This window comes from Pangasianodon hypophthalmus (assembly GCF_027358585.1).
Source record: "Pangasianodon hypophthalmus isolate fPanHyp1 chromosome 9 unlocalized genomic scaffold, fPanHyp1.pri SUPER_9_unloc_1, whole genome shotgun sequence".
Lineage (NCBI taxonomy): Eukaryota > Metazoa > Chordata > Actinopteri > Siluriformes > Pangasiidae > Pangasianodon > Pangasianodon hypophthalmus.
In genome coordinates, this window is record NW_026514200.1 from 37,571 (window position 1) to 43,321 (window position 5,751).

General features: G+C 35.4%; 1 long non-coding RNA gene across 1 annotated transcript; it reads left to right on the top strand.

The window, feature by feature from the left end:
• The first annotated feature begins 1,004 nt into the window (after positions 1-1,004).
• LOC117597954 (uncharacterized) lies at positions 1,005-2,370 on the top strand. Its single transcript, XR_004578691.2, has 3 exons — positions 1,005-1,500; positions 1,609-1,766; positions 1,858-2,370. It is a non-coding gene; the product is annotated as an uncharacterized LOC117597954 (long non-coding RNA).
• Positions 2,371-5,751: the final 3,381 nt, after the last annotated feature.

The window sequence follows — 5,751 nt, forward strand, 5'->3', positions numbered from 1 at the left end:
GGCCATCGACATAGGGCTTCAATTAAAGGATCCTTCTGTCCAAATATCACACAAGCTATAAAAAGAAGAACAGATTGAATAGGGGACATAAGAACATGGCAGAAAAAAGCAGGCAGAGCCAGACACTAACTCCTTCTTACAAATTAATATACGGCCATTTTAAACACAAATATAAACACTTACAAATAGACTGGGACAAATTAGCTAACAAATCCATATCTGAGGAAATAAACGAGGATGAATATGGGGAGGTTTTTAGGCAATGGATCAGAAATATGAAGAGCAAAGGCATGTGTGAAAATGGGCGTGACGTCATGGGGCTGGTCAGTGGGGTAGAGTCGCAGTTAGAGTCGCAGTTAGATGTGAGGTGAAATGGAGCTGTTTTGGAACAAAGAAAAAATGTCCTGTTCATGATTGTGATGAGGATGAGACAATAGACGATTGGAAAATGTTACTGATGATCTTACTAATAAAATGAAGGGACTATAACTTGTTTTGAATAAGTTTGTTGACCTTACTGAGTGTAACTAAGCAATGACAACTTTTTAAACTTTGTTTTATTAAACTCAACAAATTCAAATAACCTCTACTTAAAATAATGAGGATTTTGAAAAGTTGTGGGGGTCATGCACAGTTCTACCTGTAGGTGGAGTCGATTTGGAAGCTGAGGGGAAAAGCATATTGTTCGTCCTAGTTTTTAATTGCTTAATTGGTTAATTGGTCAGTTTACATTAATCAACCGTGTAACAGTCATATTAAATGAGTTAGCGTTACACAGTGACACTGGATGTGGTGGGATTATAATCAAATAGCTGGATTATGTTGATCGAAATTAACAGGTTAACATTTGCTAGAATCCATGTATCCTCCGTTTATTCCATATGGGAGAAAAAACAGAAAAAAATGAAAATCTTAAAGCTCTATTTTAACTAAGAAACTACTTTACCTCGCCAACATTAGCGAAGGTGACCGGCAGGGGGCGCAAAGACACAGGGAAGACAAACACGTTCATGCGGAGCGTTAAAAAAAGATTAAAAATATTAAAGCCATCTTTAGTAGGACATGATTATATTTTCTGTTCACATTTTAGTTTTGAGAAGGAAGAATGAGAAAATGTAAATGTAAGCGTGTTGTGAAGCTCGCGAGAGAGGTGACGGTCCTCTGTGCTTATACACGTCACTTCCTGCGTGAGCTTCACAACGCGCTTCCGTTTACATCAAGCGTGAACTCGACCCTCACGTGAACGCGCGTGAGACACTTGACCGGAAGCAATGTTTTATAGTTAAAGTTTAAAACATGAGTATTTTTCTTACACACACTTATCGTTTGGCTCCAGAAGACACTGATTCATCCACTGGGGTCGTATGGATTACATGATGGCTGTATGAACTTTCTGGAGCTCATTCGCTTGTATTATATGGACTTACAGAGATGGATAATTTTTCTAAAAATCTTCATTTATCTTCATCTGAAGAAAGAAAGTCATATACATCTGGAATGGTATGAGGCTGAGTAAATGATGAGAGAATTTTCATTTTTGGGTGGAGTTTTCCTTTAACACTAACTAAAAACCCAATAGATCTTAAACTTTTCTTTTTCCTTTCATAGGTCATTGCAGAGTTTAATCGCTTCACAAGCAAAAGCCTCAAGCAAGATTTCTTCTCAACACTTGATCAACATACAGCTCGTTTTCTGGAAATTTTTGAATCAAAGAAGGGGCAGTTGGAAAGAAGCTTTCTGAGATCTTTGAGCAAATTAAGTCTATGGTAAGCTTGTAAGTGTTTCTTTCTTGCAAACTAAATTCTGTTACTGTTTTAGCTCAACTTTTAATTGATTCTATGTTATAATTTTTTTCAGAGCACTGACATCACTGCTAAGCACACAGCAGTTCTCCATGGCCTTCCTCTCATTCTGGAGAAGAAACCACTGACATCTTTAAATATGGGAATATCAACACAAACGAAAAGACAATAATGTATGGAATATTAAAAAAAAAATAGCCAAAAATATAAACATTGGCTTTAAGTAAAAAATGTGGAAAACAAGGAGCACAATGATCAGTAAGCAATGCCATCTCCCAGCTGAGACGCTTTTTAAACTAATCTTAAATGAACTAAAAAGACAAAGGACAATGGAGCGAAGATCTAAAAATAAATCTCCATGGTCTTTATTAAAAATATGATCTCTGTAAATATTTAAGGGAAATAACTATGTAGATATAATAATATGATTGGACTCTGTTGTAAATAGTTATTTTTGTATATTTCAAAGTTTGTAATGTTGAAGAATTACTGTAACAAATTGTGAAATATTTAAACTGTGTAAATGTTCAAGAGTTATTGTGATAATTGCGAATGTTGAAGATTTATTGTAACAAATTGTGAATTATTCAATAAAGTTTGATTTAAAAACGCAAGACCGGCATTTTAATTTTATTTATTTATTTATTCATTCATTCACTCGTTTATTTAATTATATAGCGTTTTTAACAATGGAATTTTTATCACAAACCAGTTGTTACAGATATCCGGCTGTTTGAGGCGGCGCTGCGTGTTGTGCTGGATGGAGCTTGTGGCCAAACCCAGGAACTGCAATTTCCCACAATCACTATTCTGTTATGGAGTATTTTATGGCGGTGTTTATAAGTCTACACTTGTAGTAGTTAGCCGGGGGAGAGTGGAGAGAACTGTTAGAGAAATATTAGAGAAATGTTAGTGAATGCTCTCGCCTCCTCCCCTCCCTTTTTCCCTTTATGTTTTACTGTAATAAGGTATATATTGGCTTTATCTGTGTAATCTTCTTCCCTAGTTCTGAGGTAGTTTATGTTGTGATTGATGTTTTTTTTTTTTTTCTTTTTTTGGTTTCTTTCACCTGAATGCAGATCACTGTTTGTGTTTTGCTTTTTCACACACAATATTGCTGAATCCTGTTTTTTATATTCAGTCACACACACCCTCAAAACATTTGAACAAAATATACACTCTCAGAAAAGATGGTGAAGAAGCCTATGACTAATCTAATAAAATAATAAAATCCTTTCACTCCTCACACATCATTTAAAATGTCACAATACATATTGATTGTAGGGATTTTTCAAACACTTTTTAATTTCTTGTTTATTAAATAATTACTGCAAAATTAAGTGTTTTATATCTCTCTTCAGGAAATAACTGGACATTCTTAAAGTTTATTTTTTATTTATTTAAATGCAATTCTTAACATCAAATTTAAAGTATATAAGCAAATAAGCAAAAAAAAAAACTGTTTTTAAATATATTTATCCTCATGCGACTCCATGGTGTTTACTGTGAGTCACTGAGCCTCATTTCTGTTTATTAACACTGATAAGTTTAGGTAAGGTTTAATATTTACTAAAGAAATTTTACAGAATTTCTGAAATTTAATTTAATTAAATTTCAGAAATTTAATTAAATTAAATTTAAATTAAAAAATTTAATACAAATAAGTTGAAATATAGCAACTATATTGAAATATAGCAAATAAGTTGAAATACAGACTATCGAGAGCATCCTGAGCAGCTGCATCACTGCCTGGGTTGGGAATTGCACCGTTTCGGAAGACCCTGCAGCGGATAGTGAGGACAGCTGAGAAGATCATCGGGGTCTCTCTTCCCTCCATCACAGACATTTACACCTCTCGCTGCATCCGCAAAGCCACCAGCATTGTGGATGATCCCACACACCCCTCTCACACACTCTTCACCCTCCTGCTGTCTGGAAAACGGTACCGAAGCATTCTGGCCCTGACGACCAGACTGTGCAACAGTTTCTTCCCTCATGCCATCAGACTCCTAAATACCTAGAACTGGACTGAAGGAACACACACACACACACACACATACATATACACACACATATATATACACACACAACTGAACTGCACATGTTTTGCACGTTTTATTATAGTCTGTTCTGTCTTGTGCTGTCTGCACGTTTGCACTTGTGCACTTTACGTTTAATTTATGTAATTTATGTAGTCCCCGTAGTTCTGTGTTGTTCTGTGTTGTCTTATGTAGCACCTTGGTCCTGGAGAAACGTTGTTTCGTTTCACTGTGTACTTGTATATGGCTGAAATGACAATAAACTCCACTTGACTTGACTTGACTTGACTTGAAGTTGGGTGCTGGAAACAAACAAATAAAAAAAGAATAAAATGAAAATAACAGAAAAAATGAGTGAAGTGAAATTGCTGAGTGTTTTATGACTCATTAGAAGTGTACTGTTAGACTGTTATACTCTAAAATAATATTCAGAGGATTAGTAAATAAAGCTTAAAATAAAAAGTATGTTTAATGTAAAACAAGTTTGTTTAATTTACTTCAAATTGTGCACCAGGATCATAACTAGGACCGAGCTCATAAGCAGTTCCCTTGTTTGTTGATTTTGCTTATTATAGATGCTATTAGTCATCAAATAAAACACTGTTTATACGTGTGCATTTATTAACAGCCAACTCACTTTAGGTGAAAATCTTTGGGACCTGCCTGACAGCCATGTTGTGGAAATGAGATGTGTGAAAAATGCCACTGCTGATGCCACAGTGGAAGTTCAACGGTATCTTAGTGATCCAAATATTACTGGGCTACACAAGCATTTGTGTGTATCCCCATCTGTATGAACTGGCACCCCAATTTCTGTGTACTTCAGTCTCCTCTGTGCCTTGCGAATGTGTTTTTTTTCTTAGGCAGGAGAAATTTTGAATAAAAGTAGGAAGCATCTTAGTTCTACGACACTTGAACAAATATTGTTCCTCCAAAAAATCGTTGAGTTTTTGTTGTTTCAATTTCACATAAGCATATTTATTCACATATTTAAGTCATACACAGTTTATTTATCTAATTTTCTATAAAAATGCTAATATGTCAGTAAGTTATCAGCTCAGATATTCTTTGAGATACAGTATAGGCTGCTATGAACATTAGTGTTAATCAAAGCTTTGTGTAATGATCCTTTTTTCCATCCAGTTGGCTTACAAGATTCATTGCTTCAGAAAGCTTCATTTCTCCATCCCTACATCACATAGTGCAGGTGATAAATTCTCTGATGTTGTGTTAAACTCTTGTTTATTGATTACAGCCACATTAAACCCCACTGTCCTGTTTTAAAGTCCTGGTGGAAGAGTTTTACTGCCTATTTAGAGGAACACTCGAGCAATTTACACTCCTGTAGTGTGCACTTCTTAGCAAACTTTTGCGCCATGAACCCCAGGACTCTGTTTACATTTACACACCCGTATAAATGAGTGACCTTTAACCTTTAATGCAGCTCTCTGCTCACACTGCTCCGTATTCAGAGTAGAGTTACTCACAGAGTGAGGATTTAATACTGTAATTACACACATCAGTCTTCACACCTCAGACAAAACTACAGACTTAACACTATTCAGAAGTTACATATGAGTTACACATGTGGGGGCAGAGTTTATTTATTTGTTGATTTCTGTGTGCTACTTCCCTAGAGTGTCTCTCAGGTATAAATTGGTCCCCATTTCCACAAGCAGGGAGCTGACATCAGCCCTAGGAGAAGTAATCTTACTGATAGAGCTCTGAGAAGTGTGCATGAATTTATTTATATACCCCTGTATATTTATATAAATATATGTATTTTATAGATTTATTTTGAGCAATCAATCATCATCAATAAACAAACCAGCACCATGTTTCTGTGACTATGTGTGTGTGTGCAGGTATGTGTGTGTGCGTGTGCAGAATAAACCAGTTAAACCAGTTAA